The sequence below is a fragment of the Sus scrofa genome, chromosome X, assembly GCF_054392235.1.
Source record: "Sus scrofa isolate SSC_HxYL_T2T_F1_AM1 chromosome X, Sscrofa_HxYL_maternal_Yorkshire_Landrace_v2.0, whole genome shotgun sequence".
Lineage (NCBI taxonomy): Eukaryota > Metazoa > Chordata > Mammalia > Artiodactyla > Suidae > Sus > Sus scrofa.
Window position 1 is genome coordinate 115,187,559 of NC_139401.1, and position 23,735 is coordinate 115,211,293.

General features: G+C 37.2%; 1 pseudogene; it reads right to left on the minus strand.

Moving 5' to 3' along the window:
* Positions 1–529: 529 nt before the first annotated feature.
* Positions 530–4,184, minus strand: LOC146394780 (actin-related protein T2-like; annotated as a pseudogene).
* Between the last annotated feature and the right edge of the window lie 19,551 nt (positions 4,185–23,735).

Below are 23,735 nucleotides of genomic sequence, written 5' to 3' on the forward strand. Positions count from 1 at the left end.
ACAGCTCTGATTCGACCCCTAGCCTGGGGAACTTCCACATGCCACTGGCAAAAAAACAAAACAAAACAACACAACAACAACAACAAAAACTTTACAGATAAATGTATAAATTAAATATAATCCTAAAAAAATTATATTTTTTGTGGAAAATGACACACTGATTCTCAAGTTCATCTAAAAATAGAAAATGTGCAAGAATACTGATGATGGTGAACAGAAAGACAAGGCATATTTGTATATCATAATTTATAGTGTAAAAAGCAGGATTGTGTTTTAGACTTCCAGCTAGAAATAATAAAATTTAGCTAATTTAACTCTTCTCCTTTCCTTTGAAAGGCATTCCTCAAAATAATAATAGATAATGCTCTAATAAAATGGCCACAGACAGAACTAAAAACATCTGTATAATAAGGAGCAAAATGAGAGCTATTTACATCCAAATATATTTTCATATTTTGAATATGATATGGTCTTCTCCAAAAGTAAAATTTAGAGTTCTAGTGGAATATACAATAATAATTTGAAAAAATTAATACAACCTAATGACATGGGCAATGCCAAAAAAGAAATAAGGGCTATTTCTGTAGATCAAAACTTTATGGAAGAAAGGCAAAGGATGTAGATGAGAAGGGAAGAAGCATGTCAACTGAACAATGGTTGTGTATCTGAATGTGTATTTTTGTGTGTTTATTACTTAGTTTTCCAGATGACAAAGACTGCTGAACAATATCAATCTGAATAAGAGAAGATGAGTTATATTCTCCAAGTCATGACATAGAGAAACACCAACTTAAATTTCAATATGAGTCCTATATAATTTCTGAAGGTCAGAATTTTATGAGAGAGTTTCTCAAAGGAACAAGAGATAATTTTCATAAGTCAGTCAAGAAACACAAATTTAAACTAAGGACTGTCCTAGGAGCACCACCACCTCATGATGGAAGGGATAAGACTGAATGAAGATGTGTTGTTGTGCTACTTTCATCATTTCTTCTAATAGTAAAAAATCAATAGATAATACACAATGTTGAAACATGGTTAAAGTTAGCCAAGACTAAAAAAGAAAGAAGTAGCATCAAAAAGAAAAAATAGCATACTTAAGGGTAAATCTTCCAAGGAGACAGAAGAGTTGTACACAGAAAATTATAAAACATTACTGAGAAAAAAAATAATATTTAAATAAATTAAAACATATCCTATCTGTGTGAATTAGAGTACTTGGTATTGTTGATATGACTGTATTACACAAAATAATATACAAATTCAACATGATCCCTATTAAAATCTTAGTGGTGTTTTTAGAGAAATGGAAAAACCTATCCTAAAATTAATAAGGAATTTAAAGTGACTTCAAACAACCAAGATAATCTTTAAAAAGTACAAAGTTTAAAGAAATAAACCCATACATATATATTCAATTGATTTTCTACCATAGTTCCAAGAATACATATTCAGAAAATAACAGTCTCTTCAACATTGGTCTTTGGAAAACTAAAGACCCACATGAAAAATAATGATTTGGGGTATTTATCTTAAAACACATACAAAAATTTACTCAAAATGAATCAAAAACTTAAATTTAAGAACTGACACTATAAAACTCTTAGAAGAAAACAGAAGAGCAAATAGTTATGACCTCCAATTTTGCAACTTTTTTCTTGAGTGGTTTCCTTCTTTTTTTTATATGGTTGATTTACAATATTCTGTCAATCTTTGCTCTACGGCAAAGTGACTCAGACATGCATACATTCTTTGTCTCATATTATCTTCTACCTTCTAAAGAATGTGTATATATATGTATATACATTCATACATTCTTTATCTCATATTATCTTCTATAACGTTCTATCACAAGTGATTGGATATAGTTCCCTGTGCTATAAAGAAGGACCTCAATGTAATAGTTCACATCTGCTAACTCTAAAGTCCCAATCCATCCCACTCCCTCCTCCTCCCCCTTGGAAACCATAAGTCTGTTCCTATGTCCATGATTCTGTTTCTGTCCTATAGTTAGGTTCATTTGTGCCATATCTTAGAATCCACATATAAGTGACATCACATGGTATTTGTCTTTCTCTTTCTGACTTACTTCACTTAGTATGAGAATCTCCATCTTAAATATACCAAAAGTACATGTGGCAAAATAAAACACTTATTTATAAATGACTTAATTAAAATTAATTTTCTTGCAATTAAGAGAATGAAAAGCCAATTCAATAAATGGGAAAATAAAATCCACATATGTTATAAAGGTTTGATAGCCAGAATTTATAAATAATTCTGACAATTCAACAAAACAAATTTTAAAAGCAATTTAAAAATGGGCCAAAGACTTAAATAGACATTTCTCCAAAGACATACAAATATTGGAGTTCCCGTCGTGGGTCAGTGGTTAACGAATCCGACTAGGAACCATGAGGTTGCAGGTTCCGTCCCTGGCCTTGCTCAGTGGGTTAAGGGTCCTGCGTTGCCATGAGATGTGGTGTAGGTCACAGACACAGCTTGGATCCCGCATTGCTGTGGCTCTGGCATAGGCCGGTGGCTACAGCTCCAATTCGACCCCTAGCCTGGGAACCTCCATATGCCACGGGAGTGGCTCAAGAAAAGGCAATAGGACAAAAAAAAAAAAAAAAAGACATATAAATATCAACTAAGGCACATTAAAAGATGCTGAATATCACTAATCATTAGAGACATGCAAATCTAAAATATGAAATATCAGTTAACACACTTTAGAGTGGCTATTATTCAAAAATAGGAAATAACTAGTGTAGACAGATAACAATGTGAAGACAAAAGAATTGTCATAATTTATGGTTGGAAATGTAAAATGATACAGCTACTCAGAAGGCATTTTAGTATTTCGTAGACAACTTAAACATAAAATTAACATATGACCCATAAATTCCACTCTCAGCTTTATACTCTAAAGAATGGAAAGCAGAAACAAAAACAAATATTTGTGCACTGATTAAAGTGTGGCACCACCAGGAATGAACTGAAACCCAAAATGGCAAAACACTTTTACTCAACATCTTGCCCAAAGAACAGTATCTCCTCCCACTGGTTTCCTATGATCTGACATTTCGAGATGTCCCCAGTGTTCAGAGAAGTTATCTTCTCTGAACCACAGATCTCAACTCCTTGAAATCTGCAGAGGTAATCCACACCTGTTTAAAGCTGTTCATAGAGAAGTCACAACAGATGCACTGGTCCATTCAGAGAACTGCATGTCAGAGGTTATGTTCTCAATTGGGTCCCTCTGGAGACCATTTGTCCCAGTTATTTCATAAGCATTTCCTCAAGCCCAGGGAAGAGAGTGGTGCCCCCAGATAGGAACATTTCCAGAAAAAGATTATTCTGGATGTCACTTTAAAACTTCATGATACTGCTAGGAAGCATTTTTGATGATCCTGGGTTGTGGGTGCCCAGCTTGTTAGGCATGATAAGAACCTCAGGTACCTGAAGCAGTTGGTTCCCAATGTGGATGACATTCCCATCTGGCAGTTTGTATTCTCTCAGGACATCCTCTGGCTTCTTACATAGTTCTTTCTCTGGCTCCAAGGCCAGAGAGCACAGTGTCTCTTTTGTGTCATTCACTAAGGCCTTGTGGAGTATGCAAAGGTAATTACACCCACTAGCAAGGAGGAGTTGGGTGAGGTGCTCTGAGATGTCCCTCCCTGCCACATAGAGTTTGGTGATAGCATGAGGCAGGGAGTGACTCTCAAAGATGGGGACAGTGCAAGTGATCTCATCCCCACTATCCAACTCTAGGCCCATGACAGAGGCAGAGGCATTGAGTGCTATGACTGCGTGGTTGGACAGGTAGAAAGCAGGAACATTGAAATCTCAAACATCACTTCTGCTGCCTTCTCTCGACTCTCCCTTTGGTTCAAGGAGGACTTAGTCATGAGTACAGGCTGTTGACATGGTTTTACTCCCAACTTCCACTTGAAAAGATATTCCCAGGGTTTCTCTATGTCACCCCATCTTTTTACCAGTCCATGCTCAATGGGGTAGAGGAAATGCAAGGCTTCATACTTGTACAAGTCTTCTTCCCATACAAAGTACTTTTTCTAATTGTCTCCTGTCAAAGACATTTTGAAATTGGGATACCCCACAACAGAGCTGATGGCATGATGGTGTTCAATCTTTCCATACAGACATACCTTGCAGAATTCCATTCCCCTGTCAAAACTTACAGCTGGAGTATCTAATACATCTGGTTACACATGTTTGCAGCATGCTCTTCCAAAACTCAACAAAATAAAGATAGAATGCTTAGCCACTTTGTGAGACAACAGGTACCACTGGAAATTTAACAGCCACAGGAATCCAAAGTTCTCAGGTTGTCACTCAGGTAGAGCTAGTAGGCTATTGCCAATCCATGGGGTCCTTAACCCATGAATCTTGTTGCCTTTTAAGCATCCCAGGGCCTGCTGTGGCTATTTCAGTGATAACTGTCCCCCTATAATCTAGCCAAGGCAACCATTGTCCTCAGAGAGTATCAGAGAGTGTTTAAGGAGTAAGGTCTCTGAGATGCAAGCACACCCTGCTTGGTCAGACATGAGGCAGAGGAAGGCAAACCATACCTATGAACAGCTCTGATAAGTCTGTGAACATAAAGCAGAAACCTAGCTTCAGTGCCAAGTGAAGCTACCAAGACATGGCCATGGCCCAGAGAACTGGTTTCTCTGTTCCATGTAGGTGCTGTTTGCGGAGTGACTAAAATATCCTTCCTTTTGGCAAGGGTAAAAGTAAACACTAGATATACATCTATGTCTGAATGAGGATGTCTGCAACACCAGTCCAGCAGGCAATCAGAACATTTGTCTTTTTCTCCTTCATAATTATTTTTAAACAACTTTGAGATAAATTTCATATACCATATCATTCACCCATTTAAAATATGTTACAATATTTTTTAGTATATTTACTGATATGTACAAACTTCAAAAAATCAATTTAGAGTATTTTCATCACTTCAAAAAGAATCTCATAACCTTGGTCAACACCCTGTATTCAAAACCACCCCCCTAAGCCACCACTAACATATTTTCTGTCTTTATGGATTTACCATTTTGCATATTTCTTATAAATGGAAACATACAATATGTGGCCTTTTGTGCCTGGATTCATTTACTTTACATCTTATTTTCAAGGTACATCTATTGTTTGGATATGGCACATTTTACTTATTCATTTGTCAGTTGATACACATTTACATTTTCACACCTTTTGATTAATTAATATGCTTCTAGAAATAATCTTGAACATGTTTTTTGCAAGGAGTTATGTTTTCATTTTCCTATGTTATACACCTAGAAATGGAAAAGCTGAATCACATGGCAATACTATATTTAATCATTTTGAGGACTCTCGGTCTGTTTTCCAAAATGTTACGCATTTTATATCCCAGCGAACAGTGTAGGAGACTTCCTAATTTTTCACCATTTGCAACACTAAATAGTACCTGCCTTTAAATTCTAGGCATCATAGTGTGGCATCTAATTGTTGTTTTGATTTCTATTGCTAATGATGTAGAACATCTTTTCATATGCTTATTGGCCACTAGTATATTTTCTCTGGAGAAAATTGCTTAGCCCAGTTTAAAATAAGTTTACATTTTTATTGAGTAGTGACAGTTCTTTACAGATACTAGATAAAAGTATCTTATTAGATATATAATATTCAACTATTTCCCCCATTCTGTGGGTTGCCTTTTCACTTTCTTAATAGTATCTTTTGAATCACAAACATTTGTATGTTTGACCTAGAATTTATCTATTTTATCTTTTGTTGCTAGTACTATTTATGTCATATCTAAGACTCTATTGCCAAATCTGAGGTCATGAAGTTTTACCTCCATGTTTTCTTCTAGGAGTTTAACAGTTTTAAATCATATATTTATGTATTAATACATACTTATTTAATTTTTGCATATGGTATGAGGTAAAGGTATAACTTTATTATTTTGCATGTGGCTATCCTGAATAGAGTAATATAAAAATAGAATTATAAACCAAGACCAAGAGGAATTAACTCCAGTGTTGCATGATTGTTCAAAATGAGGAAATTAATCAATATATCATATTAATAGAATAAAATTCAAAAATTGCTTAATAACCTCAATAGACAGCAAAAAAGGTGTTTGCCAAAGTCCAACGTTCTTATGTTTGAAACACTCAAAAGCAAATAATAGAAGTGGATTTCCTCAACCTCATAAAGGGCATCTATGAAAAAACTCACAGCTAACATTATACTTAATATTAACAGACTGATTCTTTATGACATATTAAGAACAGAATGAGCACAGTATAGCACAGGGAACTATATCCAATTACTTGTGATAGAACATGATAGAAGATAGTATAAGAAAAACAATGTGTATATATATATACATATATGTTTATGTATATATATATGTAAAACTGGGTCACTTATCTGTACAGCAGAAATTGACAGAACTTTGTAAATCAACTATAATAAAAACAATTTAAAAATAAAGAACAGAATGAGATGTCCACTCTCTTTATTCTGATTCAACATTGTACCACACATTGAACTAGGGCTATTCATCAAGCAAATAAACTAAAAGACATCTAGATTAGAAAGGAAAAGGTAAAGTTATATGTATTTGCAGATAACACAGTCTTGTATATAGAAAATCCAAAGGTCTCCACACAAAAAAACAGCAATATAGTAAAATTTTAAAAAAATCAATGTAAAAATGATACTCTTATACAATAGCAATCAACAGCCTGAAAATGGATTTGTAAGCAGGAATAGAAGTATTAAAATTAGAAGAGAAAAGAGAATAAACAGACACTATGGTGGATAAATGTTAACACTATTTGGAGGATAGTAGTAAATGCTACTTTGTACTTCTCAGTACTCATCCTTCAGGACAAATGTATTTATCCCTCAACTGTTAGGAGTGTTTCCTCATTGATGACTAACAGCCAAGGCTCTCCCCAGATATTGTCCTCAGCTAATGAAAGCTGACCTGCCTAAGGTTTGTGCTGCCTCCCCAGAGGTAGCCCACATCCAATGACTAGTCAGTGATAGAGACATTGTCCTAGCCCCTTTGATTCCTTTTGTAAGAACTGTGAGGGCCTATCCCAGGTCAAGAGCTCTCAATAGGATTAACTGATTTTTTAATGCAAATGCAGCACAATTCAAGCTCAATTTTGCTTCCCTCACTCCTTTCCAGGTATTGCTGCCAACAGCACTCACCAACACACTTTGCATACAAATACCTGTCTTAATGTCTATATCCCAAGAAACATAAAAAGATTGGTATCAGGAGGGATCTTAGGAAGCAGAATCTAAAATGGAATTTTGGACTTAAATAATTCACTGGCAGGGTGGCATGAGGACTCCACAGATAGTATCTGGCATACTCTAAAGGTACAATTATAAAAGAAAAAAAGAATACCACTGTTGAGCTGGAATCAGATATACTAGTGAGAAAAAATACGCCATATGGGAGCTGTATCTCAGAGGTTTGAGGGGTTTGGGGAAGTGGTAACTACAAGACAATGGAATTTGATAGCTCCAGTTGAGTGACATCATTGCATTGGAGATAGACAAGGAAATGTGATTAATTTACTACACAATACAAATTGTAAAAGTGAGGGCCTCTCTGTGAGTTTATAAAGAGACTCATTTCTTAAAGCTAGAGGGCAGAAATAAGTGAGACTCAGGTCCAGAATTTAATTATAAGGTCAGCAAGCAAAGCTCCAGATATAGCTGAATTCTCAGCCTTAGCATGGCAGCTATGTTAAGGTCAGGGCCCTGTTTGAGAAGTGGGATCCTAATGTTGGGGAAACAGCTCAGATCATCAGTGTTGGAAAATGAGGCACATGTACATGGGGAGATCTCAACGAGGCTCTTTACTTCTGCAGAAGGGCGTAGGTACTCAAAAAGCATGTGTGCAAAGAGGAAAAGACCCTCTCTATTTACCCCTAATGCAGGTAATGTACCTGTCCCCTTCCTATTGGTCAGGTCAGGGTGCATATTCTTCTCAGTTAGATAATTTGAAACAAATTGTTACTGGGAGAAGAGGGAAAGAGGAGGGGGTCACCAGAGGGTGTTTCAGTGGAAACCAGAACAAAATGGAGTAACCAAGATTTCCTTTAACAGAAAAGACATTATGTCACTCTCCACAATTTCCCCCTTTCATTTTTTATCAAATATTCTTTTCTTCAAACTCTTTGAGAATGGCTTGGCTCTCATATTCTATTGTGTCCATCAGGAGCATATTGGCTTGGTGGGGAGGGGGGGTCCAAATTGCTTTGTTAGGGCAGTTTCTATTAATCTTTGAATAAGTCCCCTGGCACAAGGAATTATATGACGTGCAACTAAGACAAGGACATTAACTACAGCAATTAGAGGGGTAAAGACTGAAGTTATTAGTCCCTTCCATTTTCCAAACCAATTTTCTAAAAGGTCTGTGAAGTGGTCATTAATACCAGAATTCTCTGAAAGTTCATCTGCTAAAGTAATTAATCTGCATGGGGCCTTGTTGATGTTGCCGTCTGGGGCAGTGTTGTTGGGAATGAACATACAGCATTGGATACCAATCATTACACAGACTCCACTCTTTTCTGCCAGCATCAGGTCTAAAGCAAGTCTATTTTCCCATGCCATTTGACTAGTTGGCCCTAGCTGTTCAGCTATTTCTTTAATGGCATCTCTAGTGTAATTAATGTTGATTGTAATAGACGTAGTTTATCCAATCAACATTTTTTTATGGTTGACCACCAAAAGAGAGCAGATTCAAACTTGGCAGCTACCTGATTTCTTGCCTTAAATTTGTTTGGAACACCTATTGAGTCAATATAGACCTTGGGGAGCGGGTCAAAGGACCCCCCCCCCCAGTGGGGGTGATGTCTCATTTCCTCAGGATTGGCTGAGTTTGAGATTGGGGTCTAAATGCCAGGGTGAAAGGGATGGCCAATTGCACCCAAGTACAGGTGTCACTTTGATTTTCTAGAATGATGCCCATTAGTGGACTCCCACAATACCACCAAACATCTGCCCAGGGCACTTGGAACTGGGATTTACTGTGGGAAGTGATGAAGGACAGGCTTTCACTGCACCTGGTCAATTGCCTAAGAAAGTCGCCTTTGCCTCTTGTCATTTTAGACATGAGGAGAAGTTGACATTTTCATTTGGTTGCTGAACAGTTCTCTGGGGCTAACCCACAGATCTTTTGGCCTCAGGGAGTAGCAGTGACAAAGTCTGACTGGACTCATTATTTCAAGCCATTTTGTCCTGGAAGAGGGCCATCACATATTCAAGACCTTGTGGGTCTGATGACCATCCCAGAGGAAAGGGAACCACTTGGGCCTCCAGTCTCCCTTGGCACAAGCGTAACAGCTGCCTTTGTGTAATGTGTCCATAGAATATTTTATCCATTTCAACCAGGCATTTGTGTCCCCATATCTTGTTTTTATATTCAGTCAGCCTTCCTCCAAAGGTGAGTTTTCTGTTTCCTTCAGTTAATTAGTCAGTGGCAGCTACTGACTGTATGTACTCAGCCATCCTCTGGTGACAGGGTCCAGGAGTCAGGAAAGGAAGGCCACCAGCTGGTGGCTTCCCCCATGTTTCAGTGTGAGGACTCCTAGAGCCATTCCCCAGCCCATGCTTTCAAATAAATGAAAAGTTTTCTTAAAAGGATGGTAGAGCCAAAAGAAGGGTACCTGTCAGCGCCTCTCTTAAATCCCTAAATTGTGGTACCTCTTCCTGGCTCCATGGTAAGTGATTAGGGTCTTCCTTTACAAGCTTGGAAATCACCCTTTTATATTATGTCCTTTTTAGTCTGCATGGTCCCCTTGTTGCAGGTTTTGGGACATCTGATCTTTATCCAAAAGTAGATTACTGAGATAAACTTTAGAAACAAGTTTAGAATGTTCTTTTAGAAGCCCAGTTAAATTTTGCAGCAATATAACAGAATAGCAGAGAACTATCTAGGAAGTAAATCTTAGTGATACTGATCACAATTAAAAGAATGAGATTAACAGATTTAGCAAGTGTTCATTGAAACAGCTCTTTCTCTCTAAAATTACTCTCATTTTTATCAAATATTAGCCAAACCAAGACTAATTTATTTTCCAATTAAGTTTAGTGTCAAAAATCTTGGCCTAATGATTTACATGAATAAAATTGATCATAGAGTTTTTTTTTTCTTTTTTAAATTGGCTTTGTTAGAACTTTATGAGGAATCTTAGACTAAGCTTTTAAAAGGCATCTCAGAGCTAGGAAAGTCGTGCCAAGGGTTTGTCTTGACTTAAAGATCTCAGTGAATTCCTTCCCTTTTAAAAACCCAGATACCTTGAGGTTTTTATAGGCTACGTACAAGGTGGCCTTCCTAATTTATCTGATAAAGCTTCCAGGAATCTGAGAGTTTCCATTCTCTGAAGAAATCAGGTAGGGAAGAGAGAAAAGTTTCAGTTCTGTTTACAAAGGTATAATTTACCAAATTGCTTGTTGGGGAGAATTTCTTAATACATGGAAAACACAGATTAAAGGCCAGCATTATTTTAAATAGAAACCATAAAATTATACCCATATTCACCAGTTCACACAGTCCAATGTAACCAATCCTTTTTGTTTAACTGTTTATGAAATCACCAATTTCCCTTTTAGGGTTTTTTTTTTTTTTTTTAATTTCTTACCCAGCTCATCATTAAGGTCTGGAAGTCAGAAACTTGTATTTCTTAAAAAAAAAAAAAAAAAAAAAATTATTTCTTTAGATCTTCTAGAAAAGGAAACATTTTTTGCAAAGGTATTGGAGTAAAGCCATAAACTAACAGTGACAAAAGACTTAAGACACATTTTAAATCTGATTGCAATGCAAATTGACATTGAAACTTGGTAACTGTTGTGACATATAACAATTTGAAATAACTAAAAAAAAGAATTATAACATAGGGTACCAGTATGTATCCAAATTTCAGAAAGCAAAAGTTCTGGAATATCTATATTAAAAACATCTCTTCATCTATATAATCTGAGGTTTATCACTCATTTGATAATGTTCTCTATGTATTTTAACATTCCAAATAATTCTAGTAAATTTAACTTTTTCTTTTAATGCCTCAAGGATCCTGTGAAGCATTTTAAAGTTAGCAGAGTTAAAAGCACTTTAATTAGAATTTAATAGTGTTTATAAATAAATCATTTTTTTTTGTTTAATTTGGTCAGATAGAATCATAGGTCGCTGTGGATAATACTTTTTTCTTAACCAAAGTTACAAGAGATCTCAAACAAAATTACAGCAGATCACTTAATAGAACATTATATAATCTGTTATCAAAGTAGCATTCCAAGGAAACTGTCTTCTTAACAAAGAAAAGCCAAGTTCAAGTTTTGTACCAGATTATTTTAAAATTAATTTACTCAATTGAACTTATTTTAAACTTAGTTCTGACAATGTATAACCCTTCTCTCAATGTCTACTTCCCACAAACCTTCCAGCACTTTCTGTATCCATTAGTTTGTCCCCTATTTTCCATTTAAAACAACAAGCTAGAGGACAGACTTATGCTTCTTTTCCCTTGATAAAATAGAATTCCATCCCTCATTCTTTCTCACATGTACCTTTTATGTCTCTTTTAGTAAGTTCTCTAATGGTTTATCTTTCCAAACCTCTTTTTTTTTTTTTTTTTTTTTTTTTTTTTTGCTTATAATTTCTTTCAAGGGCTGCACCCATGGCATATGGAGGTTCTCAGACTAGGGGTCTAATTGGAGCTAGGGTTGCCAGCCTATACCACAGCCACAGCAATATCAGATCCATCCAAGCCATGTCTGCAACCTACACCACAGCTCACAGCAACACCAGATGCTTAACCCACCAAGTGAGGCCAGGGATCTAACCTACAACCTCATGGTTCCTAGTTGGATTTGTTTCCACTGTGCCATTATAGGAACCCCTGACATTGCTTTAACTCTCACCTAAGTCTGGAATAAGGCCCTGCCATATATTTTGGTTTTGTTGAGGTGGGCTTTCATCCCACCAGCTGGGTCAGCATGATTGTGCCTGTGGCCTAACCCTCCTGTTCTGACTCTGTGAGCAGCGGCAGTGCGCTTGTGCCTGCACGGGGCTCTGTGCCCCTACCCCTCCCGTGCTTCCCTGGCAGCGAAAGCTGTGGTGGTTGTGGCTGGAGGGGGGCCAGCATCATTTGGGGGATTGTAAGGTGGTGGCAGCCAGCCAAGGGAGTCCCATAGAGGGGAGGGGGTCCCAGAATATTTTTGGGTTTCCTCATTTCCCTTTTGGTCCCATGCTCTGAGGGGAAATAAGACAACCAGTCCCTGCCGCCAACAGAGAGCATAATAAGTTTCCTCCTGAGACCCCAGTGACTTGTCCTGGACAAACTGAATGAGCAGCCGACAGACCCAATCCTCATCCAATCCAAACTTTGGCCAGAAGAGGGATGGGGCAAGAATAGGTGTCTGTGTCCAGATAAAACAACAATATTTAATCATTCTTCCCTTCTTTTTGTCCTTCATCCATGGATTGTCACCCCAATACTTTAACATTAATCCCAGGGGACTATCTGGAGGAATTTGGTCCCCTCCCCATTCAATCCTCCAAGTGGAGGTACAGGTCAGGAAGACTTACTTCTCATTTCCCAGGATCATGTTCTGACCTTCCAATTTCACCCAAAATTGCCAGTCTCATCCAAATGCCAGTCTCACCTGAGACACTTTGAAGCTCACTGACCCCCTTCCCTGACCACCAAGGAGATACTTGATTATGCCTGTGATCTTTACTACCTTGGTCCATTAACAGAAGTTGCCTGGTCATCACATGACTTCCCGCATTGTCGAGAACCCTCTACAGTTTCGATTTCACAGGCACAGACTTCTCCATTCCAGGCCACCACAACAGGCTGTGGGACACATCTCCCCTCCTTGAGAATTCACACTCCAGTGGAACCCAAATCCTGGATGAGCCCCCAAATTTGTTGGGGAAGTGGCTCAGATCATTAGTGTCAGAAAATGAGACACATGTACATGGGGAGATCTCGACAAGACTCTTTATTTCTGCAGAAGGGAGTACTCAAAAAGTACACACACAAAGAAGAAAAGACCCTCCCTATTTACCCCTAATGCAGGTAATCTACCTGTCCCCTTCCCATTGGTCAGATCAGGGTGCACATTCTTCTCAGTTGGCTAATTTGAAACAAATTGTTACTGGGAGAAGAGGGAAAGAGGAGGGGGTTGCAGGAGGGCGTTTCATCAGAAACTGGAGCAAAATGGAGTAAGCAAGATTTCCTTTGATAGAAAAGACATTATGTTACTTTCCAGATTAAGATATAACATAGCGACATCCAAGTAAATGCACTTAAAAATCTTAAATTACCAGATTGCCCTCAATTTTTTGATTCTGCAGTGATAGCCCAATGCTTCTTGTTAAAGGCTAGTACCCTTCTTTAAGATAATGCCATGATCTCTTCATTAGAAAGCTACAAGTGTCCTTTCACAATTTATCTACACTACTGCTTCAGCCACCAGAAAAATAACTATAGTTAAGTCTCTTAAGTTGTCCAAGAAATGGTTGTATCTATTAATAACAGTTTTAACAATATGGTGATAACTTTGGAAAGTGGTGCTAATGTACTTCTAGGATGGAGAATGTGATGGCCCATGCTAGATAATTAAGAAATAAATGAATTTATATGGCAGACAGTAGAAGAGGGGATCAAAACTTTTAGAAATGTAGGCCTACCAGTGTATATATACAACATAAGGATGAAAAAACTTACAAACAAGATTCTCTGGGAGAGCTTCATTTTTCAAAATAAAGAATCTGCTGGTGAGAAGAGCACCAGCATTATTGATAATCTCTCTTAGTTATCCTCCCTAGGTCATGACAGGTAGTAAGAGATGCTCTAATAGAAGGGCTCCCTATTAGCAATGTTAATGATAGGTCCTTGAAATAATAAAGGCTAGGAGATGACATTTATATGTAAGAAGCAAAGTAGGCACAATCAGCATAATAAATAGCAAGTTAATAGTGGCATCCAGGGAATCCTTTCGTCCAAAGAGCTAAAAAGATGGTTATTACAACATAGAGTTCCCAGGGACAAGTTTGATAGTTAAACAAAAAGGTACTGCTGAATCTAAGTAGTTTAGATATGTCAAGAATGGGTTATCGGGGAGTTCCCATTGTGGTCTGGTGGAAACAAATCCAACTAGTATCCATGAGGATACAGGTTCAATCCCTGGTCTTGCTCATGTTGCCATGAGCTGTTGTATAGGTCACAGATGCGGCTCAGATCCTGCATTGCTGTGACTGTGGCATAGGCCAGCAGCTGCAGCTCTGATTCAACTCCTAGCCTGGGAACTTCCATATGCTGCAGGTTTGGCCTTGAAAAGCAAAAAACTAAAAAAAGAATAGGTGACCAGGAGGCTGATAATAGTGACTCCTCATAAGGCTCAATTCATTCCCCAATTTCTTAGTTTCTGACCCAGATTCATGAACTCAAGGAAAAGCTGGATCCCTTTGAAATGTATCCTGCAAGTCCATGTATAATTGTATACAGTAATAATAATTGCCCTGTTTCCCCAAATGGAACTATAGTCCTTTTTTAATAACTTAAAATTGGAAAACTGAAATAGAAGAAATTTAAAGATTAAAAGATAAAGCATCTAAATCAATATTGACACTGGGACCTAGAAAATCAGTATGACCTTTCTGTTAGTAAGCATGTTCATGGAGTTCTGACCCAGGTCCATTTAGTCATACAACTATCCATTTGTCAGTAACCATGCCTCAAGTATGTATTGGGTAGAGATACTTGGTTATTAAAGGAACATTCACATGGGTTATTTGGCCAATGGAATAAAGACAAATTCAGTGGGGAGGGTCAAGAGATAACCTCTGAAAGTATTCGGCTCACTCTTGCAAATATAGCAAATCCCCCACACCAATTTTCATTATGGGGGGTAGCATTGCCATACTTAAAGACGAAAAATACAGGAGTGGAAATTTCCAACATATTCTCACTAAAGTTACTAGTCTGGCCCATACCAAAAAAAAAAAAAAAAAAATGGATTGGTTCTAGAAGATGACAGTGGACTAACACAAACTCAACCAAGTGGTGGTCCCAAATACATCCAATTTATCTTATATAGTATCTTTTTTAGAATATATTAACATGGCCTTACATGCATTACATGTGGCTGCTCATCTGGATAATGTGACCTTTCCATCTCTATGAGTAAGAAGTATTAGAAGCACTTTTCATTAACATGGGAAAAAAAAATAACACCCATAGGGATATGATACGTCTCCCAACTTTTGTCATAATATGGTACAAAGGGATCTAAACTGTCTGTATATTTTACAGTAAGTCATATTGATTTACTATACTTATTATATTCATACCTCATGTTAATCAGAACAGATATACAAGAAGAAGCATCTATATTGTAGGTCTTAAGACACATGAGTACCATAGGACAGAACATAAACACTTAAAAGATTCAGGGGCCTGAAATTCCAATGAAATTTTTAGATATTCAGTGATCTGGGGCATGCCAAGTAATCCATTCCAAAGTAATGGACAAATTATATATCTGGCAACATTCACCATGATGAAAAAAAATGATAACACATGGTAGTCCTCTTTGGGTTCTGGATGAAGCATATTCCATGCCTGTGGATTCTGTACCAATCCATTTATCAAGTAAAATGAAAGGTGACAGGTTTCAGTAAAACTCAGATGAGGAAAGGTTATGCCTTAGGTCTAAGTTGCAGAACAAGATATCCTGCTACATATTTCATATGACACAACAAGTCCAACAGACTCATCTGTGGTGAGAAAATATATAGAGTTTATGGAAAATTCCAACTGAAAAATAATGGAAACTTCTGGAGTTTTGTAGTAAAACCATGCCTTCCCTGGCAGAGATTACATACCATTCAAAAAACTATTTCTGGGAGTTCTTGCTATGGCGAAGTGAGTTAAGGATCAGGCACTGCTGCAACTGTAGGGTAAGTCACAGATGTAGCTCATATTTGATCCATGGCTCAGAAACTTCCATATGCCATGAGTGCAGCCAAAAAGGGAAAAAAACAAAAACAAAACTATTTCTAGAATGCTCTTGTGATGTGTTAAAGACAGAGTGCGTGAGAACAGAGCACAAACTGACCATGCTACTAGAATTTCCTACCAGGATCAGGCTTCTGTCAGACTCATCAAGTCATAAGGTCAGGAGGGTCCAGTAGCAACTCATTTTAAGATTAAAGCAGTACATCTAGGATTATGCATATAAAGGGCCAGAGGACACACATAAACCACACAATCAGGTACTCCAAATCCCAATATCAGAGATAAACTTTGCAATGGCATTTTTCTTTAGCTCACAGCTATAGACACATTGGTATGGGTTCCCTTATAACTAACTGATGAAGATGCAAAAGGCCGAGTTCAGTTCATGAATATAGAGGCTTGGTATATGCATAAAACCCCCAAATGTAATGTTCAGCACTACAACACTATTCAGTCCTTGAACATAAGGAATGAATTTAAATCACCTCAATGGGGATAGCTTTAATATTATTCTGGGACACCCACTTTGTTTGAAATATATATAGCCTGAGAACATAATACATATAGATTTATGCACACTTACAAATGATTTGGACAGTTAGTCAAGGGACTGGAAGGAGTAAGATTGAAATACACAAGGAAATATGACTAGACCTATATGAATGAAAACCAAATGAGTAGTATAATGACAGTGATGGAGATTAAGCAAGAGTTTAACATTATGGTCTTCCATTCTTCAAAGATAATCAAATGCTGCTGCCAAATGTTTAATGTACAAGCAACAGAAACCAATGCCGAACCCTGATGCAATATTATCTCTCATAGAGATCTACTAGCCATTTTGTGTCAAATTGATATTAGACCTCTTCTATTATGGGAGTGTATGTGATTCTTAAAAAAAGAATCACAACTCAATGAATTTTATTTCATTTATAGTTGTACAAGGATAATCTGTGATTTATTTTGATTGGAATTGACATGTATTCTGGGTATATGAGTCTGCTTTCCCTGTCCTAAGGTACTTAGCCAGCACTATTCTCTGAGAGTTTGAACAGTATGTTTTATCCTAACATGGGATTCCTCCATAACAGTTCATTGGACAAAGGGACCCTCTTTACAACACAGAGAATTTGGGAATGGAGCAAGACCATAAGATCCATCAGTAGTATCCCATACTGAATATCCCAGATTGCCACAGCATTGGAATATGACTTACAAAAGGTGAGACAAAGGTGAAAGCTTGGAAATGATATTTTCTGGAGTGCTAGATCCACCCTAAAGCAATAAATGTAATATAGTGTTGTGTCACAATTAAAATTCATAAATCTGGGAACCAAGAATGGAAGCTGGGATAGCAAATGAGCCTTAGTCACTCCAACAACTCACTTGAGGAATAAGTGCTTCTGAAACCTAAATCACTGGTTTCTGTATGTTTAGGGGCCCTGGTGGCCACAGGAGTAATTCTTCCACCAGAGGAAATAGGGGGAATGTCCCCATGGAGAAGGAAATATCATAAAGTAAAAAGTGAAATAATAAAGATAATTAAAGGCACACCATGGAGATGTTGTTGTAAGTTTAGTTCCAGATCACTGCAATACAGTGCATGTCACAATAAAGTCATATGAATTCCTTGGTTTCCCAGTGCATATCAAAGTTATGTTTCCACTTTTACACTGTAGGTTTTTATGTGTACAATAGCATTATGTATAAAAATAATATATACACTTCAATTTAAAATACTTCATTTTTTATTATTTATTTTAGCAATAAGCTAGAAAATGCTAATCATCATCTGAACTTTCCATGGATTTTAAACACTTTGCTCGTGAAGGGTCTTGCTTCAATGTTAATAGCTGGTGACTGATCAGGCTAGTGGTTGCTGAAGGTTTGGGTGGCTGTGGTAATATCTTAAACCTCATCAATTCACTCTCCTTCATGAATAATTTTTCTGTGTCATGCAATGCTGTTTGATGGCATTTTATCCACAGAACTATTTTCAAAATTGGAGTCAATAATCTCAAACCCTGCCATTGCATGTACTATTCTAAATCCTCTGTTGTCACTTCAACAATCTTCATACCATCTTCACCAGAAAAAGATTCTCTCAAGAAAACACTTTTTTTATTCATTCATAAGAAGTGAAGCCTCATCTGTTAGTTTTATCATGAGACTGCAGCAATCTAGTCACATCTTGAGGCTTCAATTCTTATTCTGGTCCTCTTCCTATTTCTACTACAACTGCAGTGACTTCTACCACTGAAGTCTTAAACCTCTCAAAGTCATCTGTGAGGGTTGGAGTAAACTCTTCCAAACTCCTGTGAATGCTGATATTTTTATCTCTTTTCATGAATAACAAACATACTTAATAACATCTAGAATAGAGAATCATTTCCTTTTTTTTTTTTTTTTTTGCCTTTTTGTCTTTTTAGGGCTGCACCCACGGCCTATGGCAGTTCCCAGGCTAGGGGTCAAATAGGGGCTATAGCAGCTGGCCTACATCACAGCCATAGCAATGCCAGGTCTGAGCCATGTCTGCAAACTACACCACAGCTCATGGCAACTCCAGATCCTTAACCTACTGAGCGAGGCCAGGGATCAAACCCACATCCTCGTGGATGCTAGCCGGGTTTGTTAACCACCGAGTCATGATGGGAACTCCCCAAGAATAGTGAATCATTTCGAGAAGGTTTTCAATGTGCTTTGTCCAGATCCATCAAATACACTACTATGGCATCTATAGTCTCATAAAATATTTTTCTTACATAAGGAGTTGAAATTCAAAATAACACCTTGATCCATGGGCTGAAGGACGGGTTTTGTGCTAACAAACATGAAAACAACATAAATCTCATTGTCTGTCGCCATCAGAGCTTCTGAGTTACCAGGCACATTACCCATTATTAGTAGTGTTTTGAAAGGAATCTTTTTTTCTGAGCAGTAGGTCTCAACCTTGGGCTTAAAATATTCAGAAACAATGTTGTAAACAGATGTGCTGTCATTGAGACTTTGTTATTTCATAGAGTACAGGCAAAATAGATTTAGCATAATTCTTAATGAGCTTAGTCTTTCTTCACTTATCTTCTTTTTTTCCCTTCTCTGACTTGATGATTTCAAATGTCCTATCCTCAAGGTCACTGATTATTTCTTCTGCTTAATCAAGTCTGCTGTTAAATCACTCTAATAAATGTTTCAGTCAAATTATTATAAATTTTAACTCCAGAATTTCTGTTTGTTTTTTCTTCATAGTTTCTCTCTCTTTTTTTTTTTCTTTTCTAGGGCTGCACCTGTGGCACATGGTGGTTCCCAGGCTAGGGATCTACTCAGAGCTGTAGCTGCCAGCCTATATCTTTATTCACATTCTCATTTTGCTCATGCATCATTTTTCTGATTTCATTTATATACTTGTTTTCTCTTCTACCTCAGTGAGTATCTTTGTGATAGCTATTTTAAATTATTATTTAGGCAATTCACATAAGTGCATTTCTTTAGAATCAGTTTTCGGAGTTTTACTTTTTTCCTCTTCATGAATCATGTTTCCCTGTTTGTAATTTTGTTTTTGTTATGGAAACTTGGACATTTGAAAAACAACCATTTCTTCCAGTCTTCATAGTCTGGCTTCATGCAAGGGAAGACCTTTACTTTTCAACCCAGCTAGTGATTCTAGGACCTCTCAAGCTATTTCTGATAATGTAACTTCTCTGGGCTTGTGTGTGCTTTGAGTCACCTCAAAATCCAAAGAACTCGTTCTTATTTCTTCCCAGAAGCTGGTAATCTCTTGTTCCCCTTGGCATCTGCCTGCAGAACTGTAGCTCTAATATTCCATGATGACTGCATATGTTTTCAATGACTTACAAAAATGTACCATTCCTATCGGTCCTCTGAGTCAGGTGAAACAGATACCAATCACTCAGTCAGCTTATAGACTAGATAGAACTTTTGACACTCAGTCCACTCATTTGCTTCTGTCCTGAAGGAGGACCCTTGCTCAGGATGGAAGGTTTCCTTCTAGTTATGCCATGTTAGGTCAAACAGGAAAGGGGCACAGATGACCATGCTAAATGCTATGAAATTTCCTACCAATGTTGCTGAAATTCCTTCTTGGTTATTTCATCAGGGTGCTATAACTTCTCAGATGGTCTCTAGAGTTCTCACAATGGTATTCTGGTCCATTCACTGTTGTTAATTCAGTGTCGTTGTGGGAGATTGAGGACTTTAAGCTTCCTAGTCCACCTCTTGTTAATGTCACACTCACCTAGGCTATTGATCAACAAGCCAGTTATAAACTCACTTGTCTTATGTATTGTTCATTTATCAATTATTTATATAAATCATAACCTACTCAGCAAATAGCTCTTTACCTAATTACCAAACGGGCTTACTCACAGACTGCTGTATCATATTGCTAAGGCTCCCATAAGAAAATATGACACTCTGGGTAGTTTAAACAACACAAATTATTTTTTCACAGTTCTGGAAGCTAAAAATACAAGATCAAGGTGTTAACAGGTTTAGGTTTTTTCCTGAGGCCTCTATCTGCCTTTCAAATATCCACTTTCCCAAAGTGTTCTCACTTGGTCTTTCTGCTGTGTATATGCATCCCTCATGTTACCCTGTGGGCCTCTGTGTTACTTCTTCTAATAAGGAAATATTGTATTAAGGCCCACCCACATGACCTCATTTGACTTTACCTCTATTACAGCTTTAAAGTCTCTATCTCCAAATACAGTCTCATACTGAGGTACTGGGTGTTAACTCTTCAGCATATGAATTAGGGACACAAATCAGACCATAACATTTAATTGATGTTTCTGACTGATGCAAAAATTATAGACTATAACTTCTGTTTTAAAAATTGAAGTATACACAGAAGGTATATTCAGAAATATTTAACCAAGTAAATGTATTACTTTATCCTTTTTATTCTTGTTTCTATAATATAAATAGCTTGCTATTGCTTGAAGTTTTCAATTTTCAAATTGCCCTAAAAATTAAATCCAATAAAAATTTTTTCATTTGCCCATTTTTTTACTAGATAAATGATTTTTATTTTTCCATTATAGCTGGTTTACAGTGCTCTGTGAATTTTCTACTATACAGCAAAGTGACCCAATCACACATACATGTATACATTCTCTTTTCTCACATTATCATCCTCCACCATAAGAGACTAGATATAGTTCCCAGTGCTACACAGCAGGATCTCATTGCTTATCCATCCCAAAGGCAATAGTTTGCATCTATTAACCCCAAATTCCCAGTCCATCACACTCCCCCCCTCCCCTTTGGCAACCACAAATCTGTTCTCCAAGTTCATGTGTTTCTTTTCTATGAAAAGGTTCATTTGTGCCGTATATTAGATTCCAGATATAAGTGATATCATATGGTATTTGTCTTTCTCTTTCTGACGTACTTCATGAAGCATGAGAGTCTCTAGTTCCATCTATGTTTCTTCTTTATTATGGCTAAGTAGTATTCCATTGTGTATTTATACCTCATCTTCTTAATCCAATCACCTGTTGATGGACACTTGGGTTTCCATGTCTTAGCTATTATGAATAGTGCTGCAATGAACATACAGGTGCATGTGTCTTTTTCAAATAAAGTTTTGCTGGATATATGCCCAAGAGTGGGATTGCTGGGTCATATGGTAGTTCTATGTATAGTTTTCTAAGGTACCTAGATACTGTTCTCCATAGTGGCTGTACCAACTTACATTCCCACCAATAGTGTAGGAGGGTTCCCTTTTCTCCACACCCTCTCCAGCGTTTGTTATTTGTGGACTTGTTAATGATGGCCATTCTGACTTGTGTGAGGTGGTACCTCAGAGTAGTTTTGATTTGTATTTCTCTAACAATCAAGGATGTTGAGCATTTTCTCATGTGCCTGTTGGCCATCTGTGTATCTTTGGAGAAATGCCTATTCAGGTCTTTTGCCTATTTTTCAGTTGGGTTGTTGGGGTTTTTTTGCTGTTGAGTTGTATAAGTTCTTTGCATATTTTAGACATTAAGCCCTTGTCAGTGGCATCATTTGAAACTATTTTCTCCCATTCTGTATGTAGGCTTTTTGGTTTTTTTATGGTTTCTTTTGCTGTGTAAAAGCTTGTCAGTTTGTGGAGTTCTCGTCGTGGTGCAGTGGTTAACGAATCTGACTAGGAACGATGAGGTTGCGGGTTCGATCCCTGGCCTTGCTCAGTGGGTTAAGGATCAGACATTGCTGTGGCGCTGGTGTAGGCCGGCAGCAACAGCTCTAGTTGGACCCCTAGCCTGGGAACCTACGTATGCCATGGAAGCGGCCCTAGAAAAGGCCAAAAAAAAAAAAAAAAATCAGAAAACAAACAAACAAACAAAAATCTTGTCAGTTTGATTAGGTCCCATTGGTTTATTTTTGCTCTTATTTCTGTTGCTCTGGGAGACTGACCTGAGAAAACATTTGTATGGTTGATGTCAGGAATGTTTTGCCTGTGTTCTCATCTAGGAGTTTGATGGCATCTTGTCTTACGTTTAAGTCTTCAGCCATTTTGAGTTTATTTTGGTGCATGGTGTGAGGGTATGTTCCAGTTTCATTGATTTACACTCAGCTGTCCAGGTTTCCCAGCAATGCTTGCTGAAAAGACTGTCTTTTTCTCATTTTATGTTCTTGCCTCCTTTGTCAAAGATTAATTGACCATAGGTGTCTGGGTTAATTTCTGGGTTCTCTATTCTGTTCCATTGGTCTGTCTGTCTGTTTTGGTACCAGTCCCACACTGTCTTGATGACTGTGGCTTTGTAATATTGCCTGAGGTCTGGGAGAGTTGTGCCTCCTGCTTGGTTTTTGTTCCTCAGGCTTGCTTTGGCAATTCTGGGTCTTTTGTGGTTCCATGTACATTTTTGGATTGTTTGTTCTAGTTCTGTAAAAAATGTCATGGATAATTTGATAGGGATTGCATTGAATCTGTAGACTACTTTGGGGAGTATGGCCATTTATATGATATTAATTTTTCCAACCCAGGAGCATGGACTATCTTTCCATTTCTTTGCATCCTCTTTAATTTCCTTGATTAATGTTTTATAGTTCTCAGCATATGTAATAAACCTGATTAATCCAATAACATTTTACTTGATAATATAAGTCATGGCTTCTTCCTACAAAGTATAACAATTGCTGAATTTTTTTAATAAAGTGGCTCTATCACTTAAAGAGAATATGCTATAAGTTTATTGATACAGTAATTACTAATACCTTTTAAAATATTCAATAATTGTATTATAAGTATGTTCTAGTTAATGTAATTCAATAACAGAAGATCATTACGGTAACAATAACTTTCTCACTAGCCATACAATGCTCAGCCATAAAGGTAACTCTTGAAAATATCTAAAGAATGTTGAATTTAACAGATTCAGTGATAAATACCTCTGTACTCCACTTGCTTTTTGGAGATTTATAAATATCTGTAAAGGAAGAGTGGCTATTGCAATGTGGATATAGAATAAAAATCCAAAGCTTCACCAAGAATTTTTTCACTTGTGAATTTTTCCAAGCAGCTGGGTCCATCTATAACGGTAATGCTTTCTTCCCATAAAATCGCCATGTAAAATTGTAATTACTCTTAGGAGACAATATTTTATTTTCATTGCTTTAAAAAATAAAACATATATTCCCTTTTATCATTATTTTGAAGAGAATAAA